General features: G+C 39.8%; 1 protein-coding gene across 4 annotated transcripts in view; it reads right to left on the bottom strand.

Annotated features, from left to right (window-relative positions):
* Positions 1-18,484, bottom strand: part of RGS7 (regulator of G protein signaling 7) — a 607,861-nt gene that overhangs the window by 327,257 nt on the left and 262,120 nt on the right. The window contains exon 1 of one of the 4 annotated variants that reach the window (XM_014794685.2): positions 3,280-3,364. The exons of the other annotated variants lie outside the window; for them this stretch is intronic. The gene's annotated coding sequence lies outside the window, so the exon portion shown is untranslated. Of the gene's footprint in view, positions 1-3,279; positions 3,365-18,484 lie in introns of those variants that run through there. 4 annotated transcript variants of the gene reach the window in all.

Genomic DNA, 18,484 nt, shown 5'->3' on the forward strand with positions numbered 1-18,484 from the left:
CCCTGGCAACCACCATTCTACTCTCTGCTTCTCTGAGTTTGACTATTTTATATTCATCATATAAGTGGTATCAGGTGGTATTTGTCCTTCTGTGGCTGGCTTATTTCATTTAGCATAATGTCCTCTAGGTTCATCCATGTTGTCACAAATGGCAGGATTTCCTTCTTTTTTTAAGGCTGAATAATATTCCATTGCATGTATATACCACATTTTCTTTATCCATTCATGTATGGGTGGACATTTAGATTGCTTCCATGTCTTGGCTATTGTGAATATTGCTGTAATAAACATGGGAGTGCAGATATCTCTTGATTCAGAATTGAGATGCTGATTTCAGTTCCTCTGGACATATACCCAGAAGTGGGATTGCTGGATCATATACTAATTCTATTTTTAGTTTTTTTTGAGAAATCTCCACCCTATTTTCCATAGTGGCTATACCAATTTACAGTCCCACCACAAGTGTACAAGGGTTCTCTTTTCTCCACATCCTCACCAAAAATTTTTATCTTTTTTTCCTTAAATAGCCATCCTTTGGTGCCATTCTTTAGAAAAATGTTCATTCACTTCCTCTGCCCATTTTTTAACCAAATTTTTTTGATGCTATTGAGTTGTAGGTGTTTCTTATATATATTGGATATTAACCCTTTGTCAGATATATTGTTTGCAAATATTTTCTCCTATTCTGTAGGCTGCCTTTTCATTCTGTTGATTGTTTCCTTTACTGTGCAGAAGGTTTTTAGTTTGATATAATTCCACTTATTTATTTTTGCTTTTGATGCACATACAAAAAATACAATTACAATTCTGACACTTTAAAAGACCTTCCTGCTCCAACAGGGCATCCCTGGATTAGAGGATCTTTAAGGTTCCATCTAGCACAGATATCTGTGGTTCTAATTGGACAAAAAGCAGAAAGTATTCCTCAAGTGCTTACTTCAGCTATAGACACAGCAAACAACCAAGCGAAAAGTGGAAAATGTAACCAATTAAGTTCATAAGTAGGTAATGTTAGCATTTTCTTTTTTTACTAAAACTACTGACATGACTTGCTGTTTTGTCATGTCATTGCACCTGTACTACACTGACGTGGCCCTGTTCTCCAGACTAAGTTCTGTACAGAATGGCCAGACCATATCCTATTAACCAGCAGTAGCTGTTAACTCTCAGTTAATCATACCCATACTCATACTCATATCCATACCCATACCCATACCCATAGTGTAAAGGCAATAAAAGTTTTTTGGGATGAGGCTGGTAGGGACATCTGCTTCATGTTCAATAGAGATTGACAGTGGGTGGGGAAATAATGGGCATCTCTTCCAAACCACTTTGCTCCTCATGTACAGAGGGAATACACAGACCAAGGGTACAATGCTCATGTGTTAAAGGGAGGGTGTCCTCCCTTCTCCTTGAATTACATACATATCAATATATGTGAGCAAAGTCAATGGCACTGCAGATGGGAGATGTCGAGTGAACAGAGGGATGGTGGACTACGAACTCATTTAGGATGGACTCCAGGCTGCCAAAACACTTGGGTTACATCCAATGGGATGAGTCCATTTCCATTGGCTTACTATTATAGTTAATGAGAAGATGCACTAAAATACAGTGCCTTCATTAGAAGAACGAGAAAAATATCAAGTAGAATTCCTCTTAAATTAATATTAAGGACCTTTATCTCAGAGGGAGAGATACATTTTGATGTTGACATCTGTAGGAATTGCGAATGGAATACCAACTCTTGATGCCATGTGGTTGTCTCTAAAAACTTTTCCTCCACCTTGGGCTGTGGACTGAGCCACCTTTGTACACTATGCCAATGGTACATTCACTTCATCAAGAAAGCTATTCCAGAACATTCCATTTACTCCATTATTCTTATTTGTCTTTATAACCTAATGTTTGGCCCTATAAGTAGCACTCTCATTGGTTCCAATGAGAAATCTAGTAAGAGACTTAATGGAAAATGAGGAAGGAAGGTACTACCATCTCTAATTCACTGAGAGTCAAGAAAAGGGGATTTTAGGACAGGCCAAATTCCTGAAGAGAGAGAGAAATGAAGAGCTGGCTACCAGTGCCATGCATATTTGATATTTTTCTTGATAATTTTAACTCTAACTCTGGAAAAGAAAAACTCCTAGTTTAAAAATATCAAACACCCTGTCATAATATTATACAATTTGTATTATTCAAAAACAGGAAAATACAGGTTCAAGGTACTGTCTTTTTGTATCACTATTGAAAAGGTTATTATTCACTGAAGATAGAGCAGTGGTACTCCAGTAAAGGCTCTTTCCAGTTATTCAGAAATACTGAGAACTTCACCAATAGCAATTGCTATTTTTTGTCTTTGAATGCAACTCTTTCATGAAGCCTGTTGAATACTCCAGATGCTTTTAGCCACAGTATAATGTGCTTTAGTCTCGCTGACTCAGTGTAGCCAGGAATGTTGACATAGTCGCCCATGCTCCTCACTAAGGATTTCTGGCTCTCCACTCTCTGGGGAAATGTTAGGAGGACGTGAGTTGGACCCCTGTGTTGAATGGAGCCATGTGTCTCCATTTTAAATAATACACATTGTATGATGTTCCGGTCAACAAGTTGTGAGTGGGAGAGATGTGCCACTTCCGCCAAGCATCTTATATATGAACAAAATCCACCTTCGGGTTTTTGTGTAAATCCACAATGACTATTCATTACCAGTTGAAAATGAATAGTGGGAAGTGTAACCAATTAACTGGTTAATGCATTTTGTCAGGCTGATAATTGAGGGTGGTAGCATGTATTGTAGACGAGTGTCAGAAGTGTTGACAGCCACAAGGGCATAGCATTCCCGCAGGTACTGGGAGACCCAGCTCACTGCCTTCAAGCTCTATGCAATTCAGCTCAATCTACTTGAAAAATAATCACTGAATGTTTACTATGAGCAACACATTACAACATGCATAATGAAGGACTGTACAATATGGTGAAGAAGAGAGTTATACAAGTCACACATATCCCATAAGATGATTTGAAAAAAAAAGTGGTTAGATTCACAAAGGGCTTAAAGGGAAAAATGCATTCAAGGATATCTCCACTGTGCCTCCAGGGGAAGCTTTTCCCAGCAGAGAAGGGGCAGGGCTCAGTCTAGTGCTGCCTGAGGCCCCCAGGTGAGTGTGTCTGCTTCGGGTGCTCAGCACTGGGTGGCACATTTGCCTGCAGATCTAAACCCCGTCCCCCAGTGTAGCCTTTATCAGTAAAATGTTGATAATTTGATCTCCTCGGCCTTACCTCTCAGTCTGTGTCTCCATTACTCCAGAATCGAGGCAGGGAATGGGCACTGTGGACTGGCCTCCTCAAATACAGCCAGAGAACCGTCTAATGGAGAAGCCCAGTCTTACGCTGCGCTTGGAAGGAAGGAAGAAACACGGTTTGGAAGTGAGGACGGTGGGAAGCGCTCCAGGGTGCAGCACTGCTGCACAAAATCAGGGACCGATATTCTTATCTGTATATATCTTAAATCCTCTAACGTGCTTTCACATACATGATAAAATGTGTAATTTCATTAACATGTATAATTTCTCAGAGGGTCAGTGTAAGGACAGTTGCCCTCTCCTAGGGACACGGGAGAACCAGTGAAGGAGACAGACACAGGCCCTGTAATGGGGAAGAAGGACAAAAGGCAAGTGATGAGTATATAAAATATTTTTAGATACTAGTGAGTACCATGAATAAACATGAAGGAGGGTAAGGGGATGGAGAAGATTCGGGCTGGCTCTTTTGGACAGATGCCAAGGGAACCCTGGTCTGTGAAGAGGGTATTGGAGCAGGGTCCTAAGTGCAGGGGGGGAAAGAGCCCCGAGGAGACGGGGGGGCAGGAGAAGAGCAGCATTTCAGACAGAGGGGAGCAGCAGGTGTACAGACCCCCGGGAAAAACCAGTCTGGCTTCCTAGGAGGCCAGCGCGGCCCAGAGGAAGAGGAGCGGGGAGCTCGGACAGAAGTGATACTAGGCAGCAGCCGCAGGAGGGGGGCCTTAAGAAAAGGCCAGCGAGAGCCAGGGCAGCGCCCAGAGAAAGTGAGTGACGAGAACATCTTGAAAATGAATCTGCTGCTGGGTGTACAGTGTCACCACCAACGCCGGGAAAACTGGCCAGAGGCCATTAAAACATCTCAGGTGCCAGATAATTAGAACCTAGCCTTAGGCAGTTACTGCAGGTGCCAAAATCTGAAAACTCATCATACTGAGGTCAAGTTGGCAGAGCCTGGAGACATATTAGACGACAAAGAGAGAGAAATGACAGACGATTCGGGGTCACTGAACTGATTTCACTGTCAGCGATGGCGTTTGAGACCCGTGGGACATGAGAGCATCTAATAATGATCACTCCTACAGGAGATGCAGTCAGCAATGACAGTAACTAGCAAAAATAAATAAATAAATAAATATAAATTGTCCAAATAGTTATGTTTTTTTAAAGAAAAGAGTGTAGTCTAGATATGGGGAAAAATCAAAATAAAGGCAATAAAAAATAACTTTATCACAAAGTCACTAATCTCAAGATAAACTGCCAAAAGACGAATTTCATGCTTAGTAATGAAAACAAAATAAATACTTTTAACGAGCTGATATTGCAATACAATCATTTTGATTATGTGCCTTCAAACAATGAAAATGGAGATTCACATAGATTAATTTGTTAGAAAGAAGAAATATGGCATCTTTTGTCTTTTTCAGGGCCCCATGAGAGGCCAAGAAATTTGAGAACTGTCAGAAAGCCCAGAGAAGCACATTGTCCAAAATTAATGCTCGCTTGAAGAAAAAAATTACAAATGGCTTGTGCTGTTCAGTCAACTAAGAAAGCCAATCCCAAATCAAGCGCCTTTAAAGTAAGATTGCTTAAAATAAGTATAGTTAAAGTAAAATTATTTCCTCAGTCTCAAAATGAGATTTCCAGTAGCCTTCTATTTTAAAAAATATTAAAAAACCACAAACGAAGAAACTTAATCTTACAGCTGCCCATTGTGTTGCATGTAGAATGATTCTTCACATTTAATATTTAGGTATTGTCTGGTTTTTAAAAAAGCCAAATGGATTACAGGCTGAGAATCAGAAATCCTTCTTTTGAGTTCCCTCCTCTTTGCTCTAAGCCTCAATTACTTCTTAGTCCTTCCTATATGACTAAATAAAATTAAAGTAACTATCATAGGGATTATGACGCCTCGTCAGGCATCAATCACAGCTAATCCTTCTAGCAAATTATTTCAAGTCCTAGGCTCTATGCTAGGATCTATAATATTAGAATTCCTAAATTTACACACACACACACACACACACACACACAAACACTCTAGATTGATTGGTACATAGATGGATGGGTGGATGGGTGGATGGATGGATGGATGGATGGATGGATGCATGGATGGACGGATGCATGGATGGATGGATGAATGGATGGATAGACAGATAGATAGATGAATGGATAGATAGATCCCTTCATTGAGGACTTGTGGCCTAGGTCTGAGAGAGCAGTCAGTACACAGCCTTCAGCTGTCAGTCACTTCATGGATGTCCCCAGCAGCAGAGAACTTCCCCACTCAAAGTCATACCCCTTCCTGGGTGGTTCACCGTCTAATGACACAATCAATGTGAGGGCACAAAGACCTGCCCAACATAGCCCAACTTGGGACAACTCTGAAGGCCATTCTAATCCCAGAGCTCCGCATTAGGTCTCTGTCTTTGGGCCTGTGTTGCAGCCCAAATTCTCCCTCTCCTCCCTCCTGCTTCCTTCTCCTCACTTCCAGATATTGGTCCCAAGGATACTTCTTAATTAGCATCTCATATCTCAAACTCTGACTACAGTCCGCTTCCTGTACATGCAGACATATATACGTATATACATACATATGTGTGAGTGTACCTATATATTTTAAAAATCCCTCCCAAGGGTAAGCATGCTATCAGTCACTCAGCTGTTAGGACTGGCACTTCCATCAGTGCAACTTGCATCCCTATGCCACTGGAAGCTCTTGGAAGAAAAGGGAAAGACAGCCAAAATGGAACCAGGAAACCAGTGCCACTCTGCTCCTGCTGAATGTCCCTTTCTATTGCTTCTGCCTATCTCCAGGAGCCCTGGCTGGCAGCAGCTCCTGAAAAGTCTCATGCTCTAACATGACTCAGTGGAGGGGGAGAGGAGTTGAGGTTAGGAAAGCTTTGGAAGTAGGCAAGGGGACTTCCCACACTGCCTTTCCTCCCTGACTCACGGCGTGTTCCCTGGTTGGCTCCATGTGGTAAACCACCAACTGTAAAAAGTGGTTAGTAGCTGGTGTAAGAATCATTCTCATCAATACTGAAGTAAAAACTGGTTTCTGAGGAAGGGATGCTTCTTACCCACGCAGCTTGGAGGTAGATCTATTTGGCAGATCCAGATGGACATTCTAGATGCAGAGACGATCATCTCTGTCTGGGGTCAGCAAACATTGGCCCATGGACCACATCTGGCCTGTCATCTGTTTTTTTTTGTTGCTTATGAGCTAAGAATGTGTTTTAGGTTTTTCACTGGTTGAAAAGAATAAAAAGCATAATATTTCATGATATGTGAAAATTATATGAAATTTAAATTTCAGTATCCAGAAATAGTTTTATTGGAACACAGCCATGCTCATTCATTTACATATTGTCTATGGCCGCTTCTGCCCTACAATGGCAGAGGCAAAGAGTAGTGACAGATACGGTATGGCCCACAAAGCCAAACGTGTATACTCTCCAGTCCGTTACAGAAAAAATTTACTGACTCCTGAGCTATATGATTTAGCTATATGATTTATAGGCATCTACTATACATTCTATTGACTGATATCCATGGGCAAAGTATCACACATCTGCTTACTGGTGAATGCCCCAATTTGGGTATTCACATAGACAGACTTGCTACATATACTCATGTCTATAAGTATCTAGCCTCTCACAGAACTCTAAGCACCTTTCCTGGAAGTGCGCAAGGATTTATAGACCAAAATTCAGACTCAAACCTGAACTGTCTTTCTTCACACTTTTTAGGTCAAAATATCTGCATTAAAATATGGAAAAATCATATTTGTCAAATAAATAGGAGCCATTCTAATGTTCTAATGTTGAATAGACTTATGAAAGGACACACCTTCTAACATGCAAGCAATAGGGAAGTGTGCCAGCAACGATGATACCTGTTTTAGTGTAAAGAGTATTTTAGATCTGCCTCCAAACTAAGGTGGAAGATGTTTTCCCTAACAGTTCCAGAATTATAATTCATCCTTGGGAGTCAGTGGCTTTGACACAATAACACTTATTCTTCAGAGGCCTGAAATCCTATGGGCCAAAATATCAGAAGATTAGAAATGAGATTTTCAATCCCAAAGGCCACTTTAAAGGTCAATTAAATACAAAAATGTCTAGGGTTCCCATAGGCACTGAAAATCATAAAAATCAATTTTGTTACAACATATCCAGGAAGCCACCTATCTGTCTCTCCAACAACTAATTTATTTATGTAGCATTTCTCAAAAGACCACCCAGGGGCTTACGTTTCTTCTTATTTTTCAAAGCATATTGAACTTTATGGAGTCAGAGTGCACAAAGGAATGATAAATATTTTTTATTTTTTATATCATTTGTGAACACATAATCCGTTTTTATTCCATCAGTTGCTTATCCGAGAAGTTACAATGCCTTCTTTTCCGCTTATTCCAGCCTAAAAGCCTTTCACACTGTAATGTCACCTAACCTGTCCAGCATTATGTTCTATCACCCACTTGGTTGCATTTTTCTCACCCTCTTCCCTCACTATACACCAAAACATTAACTCTTCCCCCTACCCACAACCTGTTTTCATTAACTCCATGTTCTTTGCATGCACTGTTCTTCCTACCCAGAATCCCCTTTTCTTTCTTCCTTTATTGACAAACACCTACTCATCCTTCTAGAACAATCCAAAGGTGGGAACTTGCCAACTGCCCTAGGCAGAAAGAAACATTCCTTCTTTCCATCTATTCATTTATTCTTTATTGAACAAATATTAGACATCTACTATTCACTCAAAAATAGACAAGAAAATGAGATATTTCTGCTTGGTTAATAAGAGCATTGAGGTATGAGCAAAGTGTTATGGATCAAAGAAGAAAAACATAGAAGAACGACACCTAAGTCAGATGAGAAGTAGGCCAGTGTAGAAAGCATCTTTAAGAGAAGGTGATGCGGAGTTAGGTCCATGGAAGATAAGCAGCATGCAGCCATCTGGACGAAGGATGGGAAGGGGAGAGGGTGCTCTGGGCCAAAGGCACAGCAGGTGAGAAATGGGCACCTCTGCAAAAGGTTAAGTCAATATGGCATTAAGCAACCTTTTCCTAGGGCCATTTTGTCATACTGTCAATAGAGTACTTAGAACTTCAGGTTATCATTAAGTAATATGGACCTGAGATTTCTATTTTAGCTCTTCCTTTTATAACCTGTCAGATGTATGATTTCAATCTGGAAACATCTGGGGCTAGGCATTGTCCTGGAAAGGACTTTGGAAAAGCAATGTTCCATCATTCTTGCCTTATCATCTTGTGATACAGACCATAACTCAGCCCTCGAGAGCAACAAAATACTTTCCTTCTGAACAGTCCAAAGAGCTCTGGGTAAGATCTCACCCTCTTTATAAAATTCATTCAGACACTAAACGATAGACGTTACTCTGTTCCTCTTCCAAGTGAAGCAGAGTGAGTGACTCATCATCTGAATGGTACGTGGCACAGGTGAAATGGGTAGCAATCAAGAATGGGGATGGGGAATGTGTGTTTGAATTTAAAACAGAGTGTTGTTATAACTTTCATGCTCACTAAATTCAATATATTGACTCTTTAAATGTGTTATCAAGTATATCTATAAAATAAGAGCTATTTCATAATAGTAATGCATCAATTCAGAATGAAAATGGTAATTAGTTACTTTGATATCTAAACTGTCCTGAAATTATGGCAGAGTTGTATATTTTGTTGCACCATTCCAGCTTATTAAATCTTTTAATTGAAATTTGATTTCTCTTTTCCTGACTGTATCAAACCATCCAGGCCTTTCTATCTATAGCAGGACTTTTCAAAGTGGACTCATATGGTTTGCCACATTTTGCTGACTTGAAATCAGAAGGAATATGGTGGATGATGCATTTTGAATTTGGTTAGACATGAATTAATGATATCCAAACAATCTGTAGAAATGATTAGGAAATCTTCATAAAATAAAACACCCTCTTTCAGGAGATGTTCTGTTGTCTCTGCATATGCAGATGTATCAGAATAACTGAAATATAATTTTTGATAGGACTTAGCCATGAGAAGTGACCATAGCTATCCATGTATCCAGAAGTAGCAGTGAGAAGGATCCTGAACATTCTGCTACTGACACAGGGAGCTCATTGCCCTGACAGAACTAAAATCTCCATTCAGATCTGGCCAGCCTACCTCACCTGAATGGTGTTTTTAAGACATGATTAAAAATGTTTACATAAATGGCATGGACTATACTACTATTAAAAATAATAACTAATATTCAACTTAATGCTTACTTCAATAAGTGCCAAGAAATTTGCTAAACATTGTGTATATATCGTCTCATTTAATCATAACTATCCTCTTAAGCACGAAGTATTATTACTCTATTTTACAGATGGGAAAACTGAGAACCAGACTTGTAAACTTCTTTGCCGAGTTTACACAGCCAGTAAATAGCAGAGCGGTTATTTGAATTAAGGCAATCTGAAACTTGCTTTTAAACCAGTTTCCAATCCTTTGATAATTGTTACCTTCATTAAAGCCTGTCTTTTGTTTAGAAGGCATACCTAGACTTAGCACGTTGGAAATAGTGTTACATTCCAAAAACTCGTAAAAGATGGGAGTTAGGTTGTCTTGGGATTTATCACTGTGAAAACTATATGATTGGAACAGATGTGTGCAATGTCTCCTTAAAGAGAGACCAGCTCCCTGGCCAGGAAAGCATAACCACTGGTGGCTTAACACAGCTGATGGGAGAGCTAGGGGCTTAGTCAGAGGAAGCCAGACAAAGAAGGGGCCTAAAGCAAGCCTTAGTAGTGACCTCCCAACTCTTCAACCCATTCAGTCCAAGGGCTAAATGTGTCCTTGTGGAGGTAACTGCATAACACCTCTCTTTGCAAATACTTGGCCACCAACCAGCTTTCTATTTGTAATGTGGCTTCTTAACGTATTTTGTCTGTAGAGAGTACTGGATTGGACACAAGTTTGTGTGCTCTTGCCAATTTCTATCACAAATTGACAAATTCTGCTTTGCTTTATGAGCTGGGATCATATGTATTTGCACACTGAGGGATGAGTTGACTCTCCGTTGTACTAACCAAATCAGGTCTCTGAGGCTATAGGGCCAGGCCAGCCCCCGGAACACAGTGAGTCGACCTCCTCAAATTCATGCTTGGGGACTTCTTCAGAATGGAATAAAGGCAGGCCTGGTAACCCCAAGAGCTTCCCTTGTGTCTCCTATTCAAAACTCCTAAAGCCAAATCAAATCAAGTTGGAACTTTTATTCCAACACACTAGAATAGTTATCCTGAAGGTCAATGATTTTTAACAATTACTTTCCTATCATATTTCTAGAGTTTTTGCCTGAGGCTTACCACTCTTTAAATGAAAGATCATTTTGGTCAGGTACAAGTAACACATGGATTGGCCAGCATAAAATCAAAGAACACTGGCTGTGTTGGAAACTTAAACACAGTGGTCAATTCTGGTCATACAGTCCTTCCAATGTGCTAACCCAGGAGGCCAGGACCAGGAAAGGTAGAAGAATAAAAACCACAGCAGGGCTTTTAACAACACCCTCCATGGGATCTCCTTACCAGATTAACACACTCCAAGTTCCCAGCATAGCCAGACACACCAGATGATGCTAACTTTTAAAGAAATATTTCACACCAAATAAATGCACGCTGCTCTGAACATGTTTATTTATTTACTTTTTGTGAGGAAGATCAGCCCTGAGCTAACATCCATGCTAATCCTCTTCTTTTTGCTGAGGAAGACGGGCTCTGAGCTAACATCTATTGCCAATCCTCCTCCTTTTTTTTTTTTTCCCCAAAGCCCCAGTAGATAGCTGTATGTCATAGTTGCACATCCTTCTAGTTGCTGTATGTGGGACACGGCCTCAGCATGGCCAGAGAAGCAGTGTGTCAGTGTGTGCCCGGGATCTGAACCCGGGCCACCAGCAGCGGAGCGCACGCACTTAACCGCTAAGCCATGGGGCCAGCCCTGCTCTGAACATGTTAAGCACAAAATAATGCTTGGTGCCCTTCATGTTTCAAAAGCTTGACTTTTAAGAAATATTTGCCATACTTCCATGAAATTTTAAGGATGGTCTTTATTTGGTTGCAACAACCCAATAATATACATTTAATTCTTTCCTGGACTGTATCAGATTAATTCTTATCACTACCTTCTCACATAAGAGGCAAAAATATTTGTTTTTATAGAGAAAAAAAAGACATAAGGCAAGGATAACTTAACCATCCTTGACCAAGAGAATACACTGGAAGAAAGTAGAAATACTGAGCAGGACTGCAGGAGGTAAGAGAGAGTAGAAAGAGGCATTAGAGTAGAAGGTATGGGGCACATGTAGTCAAGAAATGAGACTCCCACAAAGTCAGATGGTTGGCACTGATAGTCACTTTAAGAAGATCTTGAAATTCCTGGACCTAGTAATTACACTTACTATCTTAGTCTCATTTTGCTGAAAATTCTTTGTTGGTGGACCCCACTATTGTTCAGGATAGCATCATGTACAAAAATCCATAGACTTTAAGCCTGAGAACCTCTCCTCTCTAGGTGATGGTTCTGATGTTTTGTTCTTTTTCCATCAGTAATCAACACAGATAATCAGGTGCATATTCCTGCGAGGTCAAGAAAATTCCTTTGGGCAGAGGCCAAAAGAGCATGAATGCCATCACAGATTAGAGAGAGGCATTTCTCTAAGTGTTCCTCTGCCAAATCCTACATGAAATAGTACTTCTGTATAATTACCCAGGCAATTATCATGCTTCATACATTCAGGTTAAAAATGGTGATTCTGATGAAAAGTAAAACAAGTTGTTGATGAAGAGAGACTTGTAGGCCAGAGTCATTGTTGCCCAAATAGAAAACATATTGGTGGCGGCGGCTGCACTGCTTTGTTTATTTCATTACTTTTATTATCATTGGTTTCTGGTGACTCTGAAAAAGCAGTAATCTGAAATGAAATACTTTATCATGTGCTTGACACCGTGAAGAAAGAAAAAAACAAAATCAATAGCTTTGTTATCAGATTGCTCTCATCAGTGGCAAAGATAAGAGGAGCACAGACTAAATGTTTTCAATGAACAAAACAGTTTCATATAAAAAGAGAAAAAAGCAAAGGATAAGCCCAATGGAAATCATGTACTTTGCTGAGAATCATTCTCCATTGTTTTTATTTTTTTTATCTTCCCCACATTTATGGCATTTCATCTGAGGTAGGACAGAAAAATCTTTGGATCTTTTTGTTTCTTTTCTAATTCTTTGCAATAATTAGCGGTAACTCTTATAATACTTTATGCAAACCTCCATGATAGAGCTTTTAGCATTATAATTATTTGCTTCAGTGCCTGTCTCTCCCAAAAGACCCTGTGTGCTTGGAGGGCTGGGGCTGTCTTAATCATCTCTTCATCTCCAATTCCAGTTCCTAATACACAGCACACGTTCACTAACGTTCGTTACACAACACAACAACAGGTTGAAAACTCTGTTGTGTACAGGAGGGCCAAGCAAGTAACATAAATGAATGAAAGCCAGGTATGAGATGAGCGGTGGGGGGACTGTTACTCTGAGGAGGCCTTGACCCATCTAGAGGGGGCAGCTGCTAATCAGATCTGCCAGATTGCTGCTAAGGGCCTTTCTCAAGAAGCCAGATATCTGCATATGTATGTGAAGATTTTCACATTTAAAAAATACTGTACAAGCCAAACAAAACAGATTCACTGGGCAGAGTTTGCCCATGGGCCACCAGTTCACAAGGGGCATATGCTAATATATACTTGGGATCAGTAAATTCTAATATTGAGAAAACTTTTTTTCTTAGTAGTCTAAATGTAAGAAACTATTCCCAGAGTTGCCAGTAAAGTCTTACATAATCTGAACATCGCTGGAAAACATCTAGCTCAAATGACCATAACCATGGTACTGAATATGCCATTCATGTGCGGTCATATCATCAAATTTGCACTCCATTCCATTCCAATCCTCAGCTACCTCTGCGTAAAGGGTTCCCTCCTTCTGTCTATGGATTCTCATCATTTGATGGACTTATGTTGGTAAGGAGCTAGGAGACCTAGCTATTAACACCACAGTTGGAGGTAGGTACTCAATGTGTATACAACTTGATTCTTGGGCACAGCAGTTTATATTTTTAACCAGCACTCATGCTGGGAGTAGAATATGTTGGATGAGTAACATACACCAATATGATTTTCTTAACCTACCAATTTAATAATTCACTTAACAAATATTTAATGATGGTACACCATGTGTCAGACTCCACGCCAGGGGTGGAGCACACAATGTTGAAAAAGATGAATCTAGTCCCAACCCTCAAACACTTATACCTGAGAGCAGGTTCTCAAAGTTGGACTCCCCAGTCCAGAAGCATCAGCATCAGCTGAGAAACTGTTAGGAATGTAAATTCTTAGGCCCCATCTTAGATCCTCAGACTTACTGATTCTGACACCCTGAGGTTTGAGCCCAGCAATTTGTTTTAACAGGGCTTCATGGTGACTCGGATGCAGGTTCATGTCTGAGAAGCAACATTCTAGAGAACGGTCAGAAAAAAATAAAATAAAATAAAATAAAAAGGAAAATGTATTAGTTTCCTAGGGCTGTTGAAACAAAGCACCACAAACTCCATAGCTTAAAACAACAAAGATTTATTCTTTCACAGTTGCAGAGTCCAGAAGTCTGAAGTCAAGGTGTTGGCAGGGCCATGCTGCCTTCAAATGCTCTAGCGGAAAATTCTTCTTGGGGTATTCCAGCTCTTGGTGGCTTCCGGCATTCCTCGGCTCGTGGCAACATAACTCCCATTTCTGCTTCCATCTTCAAATGGTGTTCTTCTCTATGTGTCTCTTTGTGTCCTCTCTTCTTCTTGTAGGGACACCAGTCATTAGATTTGGGGACTGACCTAAATTCAGGATGATTCCCTCTCAAGATCCTTAGCTGCATGTCCTCATGATTCACTTAAGGACACAGATATGTTCTGAGAAATGCGTCATTAGGCAATTTTGTTGTTGTGTGAACATCATAGAGTATACTTACACAAACCTAGATGGTGTAGTCTACTACACACCTAGGCTATGTTGTGCTAATCTTATGGGACCATGTGGTATAGGATGTCCGTCATTAACCAAAACGTCCTTACGTGGCCCATGACTGTAATTACATCTGCAAAGACCCTATTTCCAAATAAGGTTATATTCTGAGGTTCTGGGTAGACATGAATTTGGGGGGGACTCAACCCACTACAGAAAGCAAATTTTAAAGTCATCCATTGGGTAAACATTATGAAGGAAATAGGAAGCCGAAATAAAGAATAAAAATGGGGGACTTAAATAGAGTGGCCAGAAACGCCTCTCTTAGTAGGTGACATTTGAACTTAGGAACTGAAGGATGAGATGGAGTTAGTCACTGAAGGAGACGGGGAAGAACAAGAGGATGAGCGGGGAAAACATTTCAAGGAGAAGCAGCTATGGCAATGACCCTGAGCAGGGAAAGAGGTCCGTATATCTGAGGAACTACAAGAAGACGCTTGTGCTGGGAGTCAATTCGGAGTTTCTATTATTTGCAGATTAGCTAATACCAGCCAATATAAACTTTTAACCATTTTATTAGAAGTTTAGATTTTACTCTAAATGCACTAGCAACCCATGAGAGGGATTCAACCATGGATTACAACAAGATCTGCTTTACATTATATGTTCAACTCTGGGAGGAATGATGGAAAATGAGATGGGAGCACAGTCCACGTGGGAGATGGCAGCCTGCACAAAGAGGGTGGGGTTGGAGGTGGAGTGGAGGGGACACATTTATGATATGTTTTAGAGATAAAATCCAGTACCTTTTGATGAATTGGATGAGGAGACTAAAGGAAAGGGAAAATAAAATATTGCCTATGACTTACGGATAATACAAATGATACTTATTTCCATAAAATTCATTGAAAGACTACAATTTCTCATGGCAATACACATATGGCAAACACACCCTGGGGTGGCCTCCATGATTCCCACCCCTAGCATCAACATGTTTGTACAATCCCCTCCCCTTGAATGAGGGCTAGAACTGTGACCTACTTCTAATTGAGAGAATATGGCAGATGTGATGGGGAATCCCTTCCATGATTGTGTTATGTAACAAAGGTTAAGGGATTATGCAGCGTAGTTAATGAAGCTAACAAAAGGGGAGATGTCCACTATGGCTCTGACCTAATCAGACCCTTTTAAAAGCATCTAGCGATCAGAGACTTGAAGCGGCAACTGCTCTCTCTCTATTGCTGGCTTGGAAGAAGAAAGCCACGAGGAGTTCTACAACTGGAAAGGAAGTGGATTGTGCCAGTAACTGAGGGAGCTTGGAAGTGGATCCTGCCCTCGTCGAGCCTCCAGATAAGACTGCAGCCCGGCTTACATCTTGATCTCAGCCTTGCGAGCCCCTGAGCAGAGGACCCAGTTAAACTGTCCCCAGACTCCTGACCTTTGAAGCCACTGAAACTGTGAGGCAATAAATGGATGTTAAGTCATTAGGAAGTTTGTGGTAATTTATTCTGCAGTTATAGGAAACTATACATACATACAATATACATGTTCATATATAAATATATATAGAAAACCATATATGCGTATATATATACAGGCTCCTTAAGTTTACCCTCCTTAAGAAAATCAAGAGTTTTTTCATCTGAATGTGTATGTGAACGTGACAATGTATATCCGTGTGTATGTTTGTGTGTTTCTTTCGGCATTGACTAAATACAGCATATTGTGACTTTGAGCCCAGTATATGTACTTTACTGATGGCTAACACAAGAAGACTTGATCACTTCTTAGTAAATGAGGAATTTACTTACTTATTAAACAGAAGCAAATTTGGGTGTGGTGTATATATGAAGTTTCTATAAGAAATTGGTTTGGTTTCTTCTTATGTGTGTTCATATGTTTGTGTGTGTTTATAATTGACAGCATCCTCAGGGGTTAGGATGGTTCTCAATGAGCTCATTTCTCACATTACCTCAGCTGAGAATAGATAGCTGCAGAAGAAAGAATATACCCAAATCTCGGGTGGTGTCTTGGTGACATTCTTAATGAAATCCTACAACAACTCTGTTAGACAGCTACCCTGTGGGTCTCCTTCCAGAAAGGCTCCTCAGCATGGGAGGACTCACTATGGCAGCTGATGAATACAGACAATAGCAGCATTCTTATGTACCTGTATACTAGAATTCCTTTGACATGCCAATTATTCATCACAAAGTGTGTCAGGGCACCATTTAGATTTTCTGCACAAGGCATTCCACTAAGTAACCACTCAGGCTTTCGTTTTGAATTAATTTCCAAAGATTTGAAATAATGAATAAACTTAATTTTCATTTATATGCCTTTCTCTCTTGCCTCCCTCCTTTCATTTATCAAATGGATAAGTCTCTTTTAAAAATGTCATTTTAGAAGTGAAACCTGAGTGAATCATCCCTGAGTATCATAAGCAGAAACAATTATCCTTTCATATGTGTTGATTCCAGACAACTCTGCAACCAACCTGAAAAGATACACATAGCCCCATTTGGAGAGCGAGAGACAGAGACAGAGAGCCTGAGAATCTCTTATGCATTTATTTCCGCCAAGATTTATCGTGAACTTTCTATGTATGTGAGGCACCATGGTGGAACGAATAATGGTTATGATTTCTGCCCAAGTTTGCCATGCTGTCAAGGAAAAGGCAGGCTGGCAGAGAGATTATGCAATCACAAATATGGGCCACTGTGACCTGGCAGATGAAGATAGAGTGGACAGCAGAAAGTGACTTTGCCCGTGCGATAAAGAAAGTTTCACTCTCCTATTGAGCACAGAGAATCACTCCAGTTCCAGGGTGAAAATTATTTACCTTGCATTTTAGGTAAAGAAATATTACCCCTAACAGGCTTAGATTCCAGTTTTCTCCTGTAGATCTGATCTCATCCCAAAATACAGAGAACTAAAGATCAGAAGCAATTATATCATCTGTTTAGGATAGTGAGAAGTGACAGGGGACAGGAATAACACAATTAGACAAGCAACACACTCTGGGGCCATTGAATGTAAGAGCCATCAGTTCTACAAACTTTAATAACCAAGGAAAAATTATTGCTGTGCAGCCCACTTTGTAATAATAACCATGAGTCACTAAAGCAAGGTTAAATTATGTTCATTATGTTCTATTTAATAAAGGAAAGAAACATGTACCATATTTCAGAAACATTTCTGTCAAATTAGTTATTTTTAATGCTACCTAAATAGGTGAAAGCCTTGAAATTTCATTCATCAAACATGTCATTTTCTCATAATGTTGGAAAAATCAAATCTTACCATACTAAATAAAGCATCACATTACAATTGAATAGTTATTAGTGGTTTCCAAAGTTTTTTCCTCATTTCTCACCATAATCCCCAAGTCAGACATTATTCTCATTGTTCAACAACTCAACTGAGACATAGCCACATGATCTTAGTAATGTCAATGGCTCAGTTCTTTTAACTCCTATAATTGTTCTTTCATTTATCCATCTATTCATTCATTCAACAAATATTTATTGAACATTAATATGAGCCATAGTTCCACGAAACAAAATGTCAGAATGTTTAAACATGAATGTAAATCTACAATCATAGTCTAATATGATTCAGAAATCCTCTGGAGTTGGGTTTTACGGTAGTAAGAGAGTTATAGAGGTTTTTAAATCAGTTTATAGTAGCTGTCATTGAGTTACATGTGGTAATACCTTGAGTATTTTGAGAAATGGATTATTTATCTACCTAATCCATGAGTGACAAAGGTACATGAAATGGAAAGGATTCCGGCTTTCTCTATATGTTCATCAGATAAGTAGTTAATTTAAACAACTTTGTAATGTTTATTAATCCCTAAGTTCAGTAAGGGAAAAAAAAATCAGTCAAACTTAATGAATCTGTAGACAAATGGATTGACCATGTTTCTTTTTCAATGCCTTTCTTTTGATATTATGTGATTTAGTGTCGGTGCTCTTCTTAACAACCCAGGAAAAAGTGTACTACCTTCACAATTTAACAAATGGAAAATTGTGGGAGAGAAAGGTTAACTGAACTAATTATGTTAGATGAGCCCTCAGCAAACTAGGGTTTCCCCATCAGGACTCAGCGGGCTCTAGAAGCTGCTTTCCCATTGTTCCATT

The sequence above is a fragment of the Ceratotherium simum genome, chromosome 36 (assembly GCF_057802395.1).
Source record: "Ceratotherium simum simum isolate JZ-2026a chromosome 36, ASM5780239v1, whole genome shotgun sequence".
In the NCBI taxonomy this organism is placed as follows: domain Eukaryota; kingdom Metazoa; phylum Chordata; class Mammalia; order Perissodactyla; family Rhinocerotidae; genus Ceratotherium; species Ceratotherium simum.